The 13,597-nt window shown below is 44.2% G+C and overlaps 1 protein-coding gene across 1 annotated transcript in view; it reads left to right on the top strand.

Annotated features, from left to right (window-relative positions):
• LOC124545015 (fatty acyl-CoA reductase wat-like) overlaps window positions 1–13,597 on the top strand; it is a 208,390-nt gene that overhangs the window by 82,861 nt on the left and 111,932 nt on the right. The gene's annotated exons all lie outside the window — the stretch shown is intronic.

The following is a 13,597-nucleotide window of genomic DNA, read 5'->3' as shown; positions in this document are numbered from 1 at the left end:
CAATGTTGCGATGCGATAAACCGCCATCGCGGTACGCTACAAACCGACCTTTATCAAAGTCGGAAAAGTGATGGTACGCATTTCTCCTTCTTACACTAGGCATCACAACAACGTTTCACCAGACAACGCCGGTCAACTGTTGTTTGTGTATGAGAAATCGGTTGGAAACTTTCCTCATGTCAGCACGTTGTAGGTGTCGCCACCGGCGCCAACCTTGCGTGAATGCTCTGAAAAGCTAATCATTTGCATATCACAGCATCTTCTTCCTGTCGGTTAAATTTCGCGTCTGTAGCACGTCATCTTCGTGATGTAGCAATTTTAATGGCTAGTAGTGTAGTATATTACACAAATGTTTTCGCATTTACTTTTTACAGAATTGCTTTATATAATCGAAGATACACAACCTGACAATAATTTGTGTTTTACTAAAGTTCATTGATTTTTGAAACGTTTTATAAATTGAAATTCTAGACTGTAGAGTAAAACCTGTTGACAGTTATATTATTCATTAGTTTTCTATGGCTGTGGTTCTCCTCCAAAGAAGAATTATTGAGCCAAGATGGTGTTCGTGTACGGCCAGGCAAGTGGAAACGGTCGAGAGGCAGCACGGCTACACCGAAGTCTCACCACATAAAATCTACATCTACTTCTACATGGTTACTCTCCATTTCACACGTTCCTGGCAGACGGTTCATCGAACCATTTTCATACTACTTCTCTGCCAGTCCACTCTTGAAAGGCGCATTGGAAAAAGGAACTCCTAAATCTTTCCGTTTGAGCTCTGATTTCTCCTATTTTATTATGATGATCATTTCTCCCTACGAAGGTGGATGTCAACAAAATATTTTCGCATTCGGAAGAGAAAGTTGGAGATTTAAATTTCGTAACTAGATCTCGCCGCAAAGAAAACCGCCTTCGTTTCAGTGACTGCCACCCCAACTCGCATATCATATCAGTGACACTCTCACCCCTATTGCGCGATAACGCGAAACGAGCTGTCCTTCTTTGCACTTTTTCGATGTCCTCCGTCAATCCTGCCTGGTAAGGATCCCACACCGCACAGCAATAATCCAGCAGATCACGGACAAGTGTAATGCAGGCTGTCTCTTTAGTGGGTTTGTCGCATCTTCTAAGTTTCCTACCAACAAAGCGCAGTCTTTGTTTTGCCTTCCCCACAGTAATACCTACGTGGTCTTTCCAATTTAAATTGCTCGTAGTTGTAATTCCTAGGTATTTGGTCGAATTGACATCCCTTAGATTTGTGCGATTAATCGTATACCCAACATTTATAGAATTTCTTTTAGTACCCATGTGGATGACCTCGCCCTTTTCTTTGTTTAGTGACAATTGCCACTTTTCGCATGATACAGAAATTCTCTCTACATCATTTTGTAATTGGAATTGATCGTCTGATGATTTTACTAGACGGTAAATTACATCGTCATCTGCAAACAATATAAGGGGGCTGCTCAGATTATCACCTAGATCATTTATGTAAATCAGGAACAGCAGAGGGCCTATGACACCTTCCAGCACGCCAGATATCACTTGTATTCTACTCGATGATTTACCTTCTATCACTACGAACTGTGACCTCTCTGAAAGGAAATTACAAAGCCAGTCACACAACTGAGGCGATACTCCATACGCACGCAATTTGATTAATAGTCCCTTGTGAACGGTATCAAAAGCATTTGGAAATCTAGGAATATGGAATCGATCTGAGATCCTTTGTCGACAGCACTCATTACTTCATGGGAATAAAGTGGTAGCTGTGTTGCACAAGAACGATATTTTCTGAATCCGTCTTGGTTGTGTGTCAATAAGTCATTTTCTTCAAGGTGATTCATAATGTTCGAGTACAGTATATGCTCCAAAACCCTACTGCAAATTGACGTCAGTGATATGGGTCTGTAATTCAATGGGTTACTCCTATTTCCTTTCTTGAATATTGTTGTGACCTGTGCTACTTTCCAGTCTTTAGGAACAGACTTATCGTCAAGTGAGTGGTTGTATATGATTGCTAAGAAAGGCACTATTGTGTCTGCATACTCTGAAAGGAACCTGATTGGTATACCATCCGGACCGGACGACTTGCCTTTCTTAAGTGATTTGAGTTGTTTCGCAACACCTAAGATATCTACTTTCATGTCACTCATGATAACAGCTGTTCTGGTTTCGAATTCTGGAATATTTACTTCGTCTTCTTTCGTGAAGGAATTACGGAAAATTGTATTTAGTAACTCCGCTTTAGTGGCACCATCATCGGTAACATTTCCATCGCTATCGCTCAGTGACGGTATTGACTGTTTTTTTGCCACTGGTGTACTTTACATACGAGTAGAATCTCTTTGGGTTTTCTACCATATTTTGAGACAATGTTTCATTGTGTAAACTATTAAAAGCATCTCGCATTGACGTCCGCACTAAATTTTGAACTTCCGTGAAACTTAGCCAGTCATGGGGATTTTTCGTTCTTCTGAATGTGGCATGCTTTTTTCGTTGCTTCTGCAACAGTGTTCTGACGTGTTTTGTGTACTATGGTGTATCAGTCCCGTCTCTTACTAACTTATGCGGTATAGATCTATCTATTGCTGTCGATAGTGTATCTTTGAATTTGAGCCATATCTGGACTACACTTACATAATTAGCTTGGAAGGAATGAAGACTCTCTCTTAGGAAGGCATCAAGCGAATTTTTATCTGCTGTTTTAAACAGATATATTTTACGTTTTTTTAGTGGTTTTGGTTGATATGGTTTTGAGCCTCGCTACAATGACCTTGTGTTCACTAATCCCTGTATCCGTCATGACGCTCTCTTTTAGAGCAGGATTATTTGTTGCTAAGAGATCAAGTGTGTTTTCGCAACCATTTATAATTTGTGTGGGCTCATGAACTAACTGTTCAAAGTAATTCTCAGAGAAAGGATTTAGTACAATTTCGGAAGATGTTTTCTGTCTACCGCCGGGTTTGAACATGTATTTTCGCCAACAAATCGAGGGTAGATTGAAGTGTCCACCAATTATAACTGTATGGGTGGGGTACTTATTTGTAATGAGATTCAAGTTTTCTTTGAACCGTTCAGATATTATATCATCTGAGTCGAGTGGTCGGTAGAAGGAGCCAATTATTATTTTGTTATGGCTGTTGAGTATAACCTCTACCCATAGTAATTCGCAAAACTATCTATTTCAACTTCACTAAAAGGTAAACTACTACCAACAGACACAAACACACCACCACCTACTTTATTTAATCTATCCTTTCGGAACACGGTTTGCGCCTCTGTACAGGGTGAAAAGTATTTAAACCGACAAACTCTGGGAGGTTGTGGGGGACATCAAAACAAATATTTTTCCCTAATGTCATTTTTTCCTATGAGGTGTGTATAAACTGGTAGAGAAAGATTTCTCTGGTGGCAAATTAATTAAACCAACAAAAACTTTCCCATTTTTTTTTTTTTTTTTTGCCAAGAGACAACACATTAACACAACCAAATTTCGGTTACAGTAGATTTTCAAAAATACCTCCATTGACACGTAAACAAAGGTTACACCGTCGGATCATGTTCTGTCTGACACGGGCAAAAACCCCAGGAGTATCCTGAATTGTTCCTGTTGCTGCTACTATCGGGGCAACCAGATCCTCTTCTGATGCAACAGGAGTTGCGTAAACAAGGTTGCGCATCTCTCCCCACACAAAAAAGTCCAGAGTGGACATATCTGGGGATCGAGCAGGCCATGGTACAGTACCACCCCTGCCAATCCACGTTTCTGGGAACCGTCGGTCCAGGAATCGACGCACACGACGACTGAAATGTGCCGGCGCCCCGCCATGTTGAAACAACATACGTCGTCTTGTAGGGAGCGGGACGTCTTCCAGCAATTCTGGCAATGCTCTGGCGAGAAAATTGTAATGGTGCCTGCCATTTAATGGCCTAGGTAGCAGATACGGCCCAATTAAACAGTCCCCAACAACACCGACCCACATATTAACGAAGAACCGCATTTGATTAGCGCTAGAAACTGTGGCAAGTGGGCTATCCTCACTCCAAACACGCGAATTGGGCATGTTGAAGACTCCATCACGCCCGAACGTTGCTTCATCGGTAAACAAAGGATGTAAATGTAGAATGCATTTCACACTATTCCAGGTACCACTGCGAAAACTGTGCTCTGGGTGGATAATCAACTGGTTCTAGGTTGTGGACACGCTGTAAGTGAAATGGACGTAACAGTTGCTCTCGAAGGACTGTTCTTACACTCGTCTGATTCGTCCCCATGCTACGTGAAACTGCACGAGTGCTGATTGAACGATCCCGTTCTACATGCTGCAAGACAGGTTCCTCAAATTGCAGCGTTCTTACCGTGCGGCGGCGTCCTTGTCCAGGTAATTTGCCAAAAGACCCGGTCTAACGCAGACGTTGATACACAGCTGCAAAGGTCGTATGATGCGGGATACGGCGATTAGGATATTGTTGTTGATAAACCCGCTGTGCAGCTCGTCCGTTATGGTGCGCTACGTTGTACGCCGCAACCATATCAGTGTACTCACTCCAGGTGTATCGATCCATTAGTAAACAGAGACAGTGCACTACTACACTGGTGGACAGCAGTTGCCTACAACTGAAGAGCGTAATACGGCCTCCAACGGTTTAAATAATCCTCATAGGAAAAAATTACATTAGGGAAAAGTATTTGTTTTGATGTCGCCTACAACCTCCCAGAGTTTGTCGGTTTAAATACTTTTCACCCTGTATACAATTTCGGCAGGATCTCCGGCCCTGTCTGGGCTTTTGTGTTATCATGGCTGCTTTCAAACAGTTGAACGCGCACAGAACCGAGGAACTGTGCGTACAGCAGATATGGAGCTTGTACAAGCGTTCGTCTCATTATCCTATAGAACCTGGTCCTCAAAATCTAGTATACGCACAGTCCCTTGCCTCGCTGCACGTTCGTCTGTCTGATAGAACCCATGAACACACAAACGCTTAAAAAGGGCTTGAAATGTTGTGTGATGTGGTTGTTTGGTTTGGTACAGCCGTGCTGCCTCCTCGATCTTTTAAATCTGCTTGGCCGCACACAAACACCATCTCGGCTTGTTCCCGTCATGAATACCGGACCATTCGGCTGCTTACAGTATGCTGCGTCAATCAACATAGCCTGCAACACATAAGGAAGGCACGGCAAGTGGTCAGAGAAACTATCCTTCGTCAGTGCCATCCACCCTGTGTAATGGTACTTGAATTACGTAACCATTACAACAGCTCACCTGAACCTCTCGATACCAGTAATATTCTACTGTGTTTCTGCAAAGTAGTCGACGTATTTCTGAGACAACATTCAGATTTGATTTCATTTGTGATACATCGATATGTTCATATTGCAATGATATTATTCTTATGTGTATTCTTTCTTTTGTCACTATGATCTTTGACGTACTTGTAACTCTGATTTTTGGGCGCGTAAGCCATAGTTAGTTGTTAGAGAGTCGGACGTGGAGAAAGTCGAGTGTTGGACGTCATGTTGGAAAGACGCATAACGTAGTCAGCTTATAAAATGTGAACTTTTAACAGTGACTGTGAGGAAGATGTTTTCAAGTATGTTTTGTACTGTGAAGTGATGTTTTGTGTTTACGTGACATTGCAATTAAAAGGAAGTGTAACTTAAATTCGGAGTGCTGATTGCTTTTTTTACAACACCATTGTCCAACAAAAGTGTAATCTTCAAGGATGGTTTGTGAAGCGCATCTACATAATTTTTGAACATAGCAGAATAAAACCTAGGCCTTTTTGCATCCGAGCTTGGAATCATAACCACCGAGATTTTCAACGATTGAGCCATAATTTTACGACGAGACCAGCGTGGGAAACACAAAAAGATGAGTGCCTAGTTTTTTCATTATTACATGAAATGACTATTAACTGTGCTCTAATGACACCTGCCACATAATACGACTGTTGTTGCCCGAAAATGCAGTATTTAGCAGCGTGAGTTACACCTCAATCGTTATCAAATGCTGACCTTTGTTGTGGTAGGGTTGTTAGACCTGGCAACAATGGATTTGCTGACACATGTCATTTTCCTCCATTTCCAGCCAGTAAACCCCCCCTGCACTTTGTCGGTCTTATTAATCTTCGCCCTGTATAAGTATCTATGGAGTAAGTATTCGGATGTGCAGAACAAGAATTCTGTCATAAAGGGACATGGATAACACAAAGCTACGCCTTTGCTTTTGATCTTTCCAAAAGTTATTTTTAACATTTCTTTCGACGACAGCTCCTTTTGGAGTTCTTCCCGTCCTTGTTTTCCCTGCAGCCATCTCTCTGCCTTATTATGAATTCATTTTAAGGAATGCGGAGCTGCTGTCGCTCAGCTGATTTACAGAATGACTCGACGTGGGCACAGTGACTCGGAAGAACGACCCCTCCATACACGTCGCCACTGCGTGTTGCGTCCACTCGAGCACCTCCCACTACAAGCTGCGCCACGAGGAAGGAACACAACGGCTGCACCGAGTGCCCCAGCGGACAGCAAACATTGCCCAGTAGCTCGTGCTAGGTGTTTGTCTGAATACCAGCAACAGTGTCCACACTCACGTCCCTCAAGGCTGTTCCGTGAGAATACATAATGGAACCCAGTGAGGGACGTATGTCATTGGCACTAGTTGTGTACGGTTCAGATAATAACTCATCATCTATCAAAAAGCTAAAAGAGTAATCAAAAATGTCCACGCACTACATTCTGTCTTTACTAAACACTAATCTACTGTTCATTCGCTGCTGTTCACAATGTGAGTCCTCTAACAATACTGATAAAATGTTTCATTGCTTATAACTTCATTCAACGTTAGAAAAATGGAGAATGAAGTCATTAGTAAATACACTACTGGACATTAAAATCGCTACGCCACGAAGATGACGTGCTAGAGACGCGAAATTTAACCGACAGAAAGAAGATGCTGTGATATGCAAATGTGTAGCTTTTCAGAGCATTGACACAAGGTTGGCGCCGGTGACGACACCTACAACATGCTGACATGAGGAAAGTTTCCAATCGATTTCTCATGCACAAACAGCAGTTGACCGGCGTTGCCTGGTGAAAGGTTGTTGTGATGCCTCGTGTAAGGAGGACAAATGCGTACCATCTCGTTTCCGACTTTGAGCAAGGTCGGATTGTAGCCCATCGCGATTGCGGTTTATCGTATCGCGACATTGCTGCTCGCGTTGGTCGACATCCAATGACTGCTGGCAGAATATGGAATCGGTGGGTTTACGGAACGCCGTGCTGGATTCCAACGGCCTCATATCACTAGCAGTCGAGATGACAGGCATCTTATCCGCATGGCTGTAACGGATCGTGCAGCCACGTCTCGATCCCTGGGTTAACGGATGGGGACGTTTGCAAGACAACAACCATCTGCACCAACAGTTAAACGACGTTTGCAACAGTATGGACTATCAGCTCGGAGACCGTGGCTGCGGCCACGCTTGACGCTGCATCACAGACAGGAGCGCCTGCAGTGGTGTACTCAACGACGAACCTGGGCGCACAATGGCGATACGTCATTTTTTCGGATGAATCTTGGATCTGTTTACAGCATCACGATGGTCGCATCCGTTTATTTGTGACATCGCGGTGAAGGCACATTGGAAGCGTGTATTCGCCATCGCCATACTGGCGTATCACCCGGCGTGATGGTATGGGGTGCCACTGGTTACACGCCTCGGTCATCTCTTGTTCGCATTGACGGCACTTTGAACAGTGGACGTTACATTTCAGATGTGTAAAGACCCGAGGCTCTACCCTTCATTCTATCCCTGACAAACCCTACATTTCAGCAGGATAATGCACGACCGCATGTTGCAGGTGCTGTACGGGCCTTTCTGGATACAGAATATGTTCGACTGCTGCCCCGGCCAGCACATTTTCCAGATCTCTCACCAATGGAAAACGTGTGGTCAATGGTGGCCGAGCAACTGGCTCGTCACAATACGCCAGTCACTACTCTTGATGAACTGTGGTATCGTGTTGAAGCTGCATGGGAAGCTGTACCTGTTCACGCCATGCAAGCTCTGTTTGACTCAATGCCCAGGCGTATCAAGGCCGTTATTACGGCCAGAGGTGCCGGCCTGTGTGGCCGTGCGGTTCTAGGCGCTTCAGTCTGGAACCTCGTGACCGCTACGGCCGCAGGTTCGAATTCTGCCTTGGGCATGAATGTGTGTGATGTCCTTAGGTTAGTTGGGTTTAATTAATTTTAAGTTCTAAGCGACTGATGACCTAAGAAGTTAAGTCGCATAATGCTCAGAGCTATTTGAACCATTTTGAACGGCCGGAGGTGGTTGTTCTGGGTACTGATTTCTCAGGACCTATGTATCCAAATTGCGTGAAAATGTAATCACATGTGAGTTCTAGTATAGTATATTTGTCCGATGAATACCCATTTATCATCTGCATTTCTTCTTGGATTAGCAATTTTAATGGCCAGTAGTTTACGAATAAATTGAAACGATTAATTACGGATCACGAATGCATTTTATGAAGCCTTTATTTACTAATGACAACAAAGGCTAATAGCGTGTAGTCACATACGTTATCTGTTCAAAAGTATCCAGACAGCCCTGTGTAATAGGTAAATGACCACTAGACGTCACGACAAATGGACACACCAGTATAAAAGGAGGCGTGGAGTGGCTGTTTGTCAGTAGAGAAGCAATAATACCTGAATGGGTTGATCAGGAGAGCTGAATGACCTCGATAGTGGGCCAGTCATCGGATTTCACCTGCGTAACACATCCATCGCGAACGTTTAAGCTCTTCTGAAGCTGCCTATGTCGACTGATGGTGAAGTATTTGAGAAGTGGGAACGCGAACGCCGAGGAACAACCACAAATGAGTCGAAGAATCAATCAGTCAAATCGGCGATCGAGGATCCTGTAGATAATGCGCGACTTCACAATGCTCCTCCACAATTGGCGGTCTTGTGCACTTTGGATCCAGTTGTCACGGACTCCTCGCTGGCGATTGTCTTTCTGTAGCTCATCCTCCCATCGCTTCCTGGATCTTCTGATTGGACAGGTACCGTCAGGTCTTCAAATAAGTACGGCTTTTGCCCGAGAGGTTTCTGGTCTCCTGGCAATGTGGCCTGCCTAGCTTATTCTCCACACTTTCAGTTTTTGAACGATGTTCGGTTCCCTCATCAGCTCTTACAGTTCTTCATTGTTCTACGTGTCCACGAGCTCCCTTCCTGAACGGGCCCTTAGCTCCTTGAGCCGTGCTGCGGCTCACGTTGGTGCTGTTGTAGGTTTCCGCTCTCTGTTGGAGGCCAGACGGTACGGTATCATTTAGTTATGGTGATTGCGATTGTTTGTCTTCTTCTCGTGTTGACTGGTGCCACTCGGTTTCGCAAACGTTTCCTGCCTGCTAGTGGCAGCAGCGGCAGTTATCGATATGTAGTAACTGTTGCCCTATCTTTGGGGCGACGTCATTGTTTGGCCGGGTCGTGTGAGTGCTGAGTTCGGTTGGGGGAACTCGCCGGGACCACTGGTGGCAAGATTGGACTGCTGGGTGGAAGGGCTGTGGTCACGAGGGTGCACGACTTCGTCGTAAACCGGATCCAGCAAGATTTAAGATGAGGGAATTTGATTTAAGGTGAGGGTATTTCAAGTACAGAAAACAAAATGGCTCTGAGCACTACGCGACTTAACTTCTGAGGTTATCAGTCGCCTAGAACTTAGAACTAATTAAACCTAACTAACCTAAGGACATCACACACATCCATGCCCGAGGCAGGATTCGAACCTGCGACCGTAGCGGTCGCTCAGTTGCAAGTAGAGAAACCTCCACCATTGTGATATCCCGCGATTCTCCAGTGACTTGGGTTTCGTGTTGCGGCTCGTAGTGCTGCCAAGGCGAAGAGCAGCGAGTGGAGTGCTTGGGGAAGGCGGATATGATAAGCTTTCCTCGACTTCTTATTACTATTTACTGTGTTCAACTTGTTACAATTTGTTAAGTTCAACTAGCGGTAAATTTCTTGCCTGGTGGCCGCTAACGCCCCAGTTACCTGCCCTGGGGGTTAGTGTATGTAACGGCAGCGTACGTTTCCTCGCCCTGACGCTGCTGTCCGGTAAGGCGTGTAGTTTTGGCAGCTTTCTTGATTGTAGGCCGATTGGTGATTCCTCTACTCTGGTGGTAATGATTCCTTTCTCTTTACGGGGGCTCTAAACACAGTATTCTGGGGAAGTAGTGCAGACCGCCGGTTCGGGCTTTGGTGTATTGTTCCATCGTTGTATTTGGTTTATCGGACTTCAGGTAGCTTCAGCGAGATTATCATTAGTCATTCGTTAGATTGTCACTAGTCTGAGTTACCATCTTGTGACGTGAATGCAACTCTTGGCTGCCTATCTCATCGCTCGCGTGTTTGTTGCTGGACCTTCTCAGAGGTCGATTCCTGGAGTACCGTCTGGATCAGTTGCTTGATTTTTTTAAATTAACTTTTGCATTGTATTTGCTGTTTTACAACAGGTTTCAAAATTTTTTATATAAATTCCGTTCCTGGCATGTAAGGCCTTCAGCCGTGATTGTGTTAATTTGTCTTAAAATTCTAATTTCGTATTTGTATTTTAGCTGTAAGCCTTAAAACCTTATTTACTGTCATTCGTGGTGTCTGATGCCTTCTGCTGTGTTTGTGGCCACTTACCTTAATATTCCAATACCTGTAAGTTGTAAATTGCAGCGAGTTCTTAAACAATTCTTAAACTATTGCCATTCTTGGCGTGTAATGCCTTCAGCCGTGATTGTGGTCGCTTGCCTTAAAATTCTAATTTTTATTTGTATTTACGCAGAAAGCCTTTAATACCTTATTTACTGCCATTCCTGGTGTCTGATGCCGTCTGCTGTGTTTGTGGCGACTTGTCTTTTACGTTTCAATACCTGTAATTTTTAAGTTGGAGCGAGTTTTAAACAGTTCTTAATTTATTGCCATTCCTGGCGCGTAAGGCCTTCCGCCCAGATCACAGTGGCTTGGTTTCAAAACATTTTCTGCTGTGTCTGTATTTAATGGTGATTTGCTAAATTGTAACTCACTGAAAACACTATTATTTAAACCGTTGTTTATTCCTTCATTAATAATGTGTGTTATTTTTTATTGTTGAGTCTGGAATTACTGGTTTAAAATAAATTTTGTGTGTAACTGTAAAAGGCAACCAATAGTAACTGATTACGGCCCCGTCCTCAATCGTAACCGAATCCTGCCTTTCCTTGACTACCAGGTTTCAATTCCTCTCATAATTTTTTTTCTTTCGAAGACCAACATGTCTTCTTCGTCCTTCTTTGTTGTGCTTAGGGTTTCTGTCCCATATAACAATACTGGCACTGTCACGGAATTGTATGCTTTAAGTTTGGTCTTAAGGACTCAAGGACTACCACCTCAACGTTGGTGGGGAGGTTTGCGTGTCTCAGTCATCCACTGAGCTATTGAGATATGCTGACGGGAGCTATGCTCCTGGTAGGGTCACTCATGCCAGACAGATCAGTTGGTGAGATTCCAGACAAAGAGTAGTCCCCCAAGGCGGCCCCCGCGTTGGGAGTATGTGGATGGGAACCACATGGACCCTTAGCTGTCTGACACTACTTCCACTTACTTGTGTCAGGCTTCTTCTGCTTTCTTTCCTATCGGTCTCCCTTGGCCAACTCTTACTTTCTCGACCCCAACGGTATTAGGTTTCGAGGCCCGAGGATATCTTTCATTTTCCTTTTCTATCTCCAACGAAGAGGACAGGGAAGGCTCTAGAGGCGTGGTGAGGCAGCTTTCCTAAGGGAGTAAACCCCGAAAAGGAGTCCTGCCAGCTCAGGGCAGAACACTGGCAGCCCCACTACTGGGATAACCCTGCGCAGAGCTTGTAATGCGGCCATGGGACATTTTACCCCCTCAAAAAACCTCACAAATGTGCCGCGGAATGGGATGGAACCCCATAAGTCGAAAACGGCTAGGTACACTGGTTTACGAGTTGGCGCGTGGAATATTAAAAGTCTGTATAGAGCTGCAGCTGTTCAGACAGTAGTCTCTGAACTAGAAGAGTATAAAATGGCCGTTGCTGGATTACAGGGAACAACCACAGCCAAATAAAATAACAGTCAGATCACATGTACCGACGGACAAAAACTGTCGACGATTGGAGAGGGTGGTTGTAAAAAATCGCATGAAATCAACGGAAGGACTCACTCTTGACTTCCGAATTCCTCCCAGCCGTCCAGCTAGCGCAATGACTGTTCACAGGGAATTAAAAAGAATGGAGAATAATAGTCGAGCAGCACCTCATACGCAACATACCTCTGTAGTCAATGATAACCTCCACGATTGAGATGGTGCGACGTCAGTTGACAGTCAATGGCTGGAAAAGAGCTATTTTAGAGTTATCGAGGGCGCTATAACATGTCGCAGTCCGATTTGTTACGATACGGGGGTGTCGAGAAAGCTAGGAGAGTGTTTCTGCTAAATAGAGCAGATTAGCAGTTATTAGTACCTCACTTAATGAACTGGATTAACTTAGTTCCAGTAAGATGGGTGTAGAGGAATTATGAGCAAGGTTTAAGCAGATTACAAATCGTGGTCTGGAGTAAGTGGATAAAGGATAGACCCACCATGGTTTAATAACGAAATTCGGAGGTGCTGAGGAAGGAGAGTCTGTTGCACTCTCGTTTCAAAAGGGAACGCATAAGCGACGAAAAGCGAAGGTTAGAACTGGTTCGTGTGCCTGTGAAAAGATCTATGCGCGAAGCACACAACTACCACCTTCACACCTTGGCAAAATATCTGCCAGATCGCGACACATTTGCATTAGCAACAGTTTATTTGAACCGCCGCAACGTATGAATTGCAATAGATTGGGCCACGCTATTTTCCTATCTGAATACCCTAACTATTGTGGAGGTACAATCAAGGCACTTTTTTCAATTCCAATCTCCTGCTTGCGTCCCATATTACCTGGTATGGTATGAACCTGATCAGGTTCAAATGGCTCTGAGCACTATGCGACTTAACTGCTGAGGTCATCAGTTCTCTAGAACTCAGAACTACTTAAACCTAACTAACCTAAGGACATCACACACATCCATGCCCGAAGCAGGATTCGAACCTGCGACCGCAGCCTGATCAGGTGTACAAACATACTGCTAGATACACACAATGTACTGTAAACTAATTCCAAACGAATTCTACGCAGACAGTAGAAGAAATGAGACGTATTCGAATGCAACCGTCTTAGGCAAAGACACGTCAGCGTTAGTGTGGGTACTCATCAGTGCCCCTCTAGGCAAACAACCAGTCTAGAACACGGCAGAGGCGCTTAGGTTTCTCATTTTTATACTTGTTTTATTTTCAGATTGGGGATATGATAGAAATCACTGTTTTATGCAGAAATCCGTAGCTTTGATAGGTGATCAAAAACTTTTGACCGCTGCACCAAAACTGTGGAGGTTAATTATGACTTAGTAAGTGCATTATTTTAATAATTCAATTAAGAGCCTAATACTGTGTAGGGCCCCCGCAAGCACGAGGAAGTGCTGCAACACGACGTGGCAGGGTCTCGACTAATGTCT

Source organism: Schistocerca americana, chromosome 8 (assembly GCF_021461395.2).
Source record: "Schistocerca americana isolate TAMUIC-IGC-003095 chromosome 8, iqSchAmer2.1, whole genome shotgun sequence".
Lineage (NCBI taxonomy): Eukaryota > Metazoa > Arthropoda > Insecta > Orthoptera > Acrididae > Schistocerca > Schistocerca americana.
Note: the sequence above shows the minus strand (reverse complement) of the source record. Positions and strands in the feature narration are given on the sequence as shown.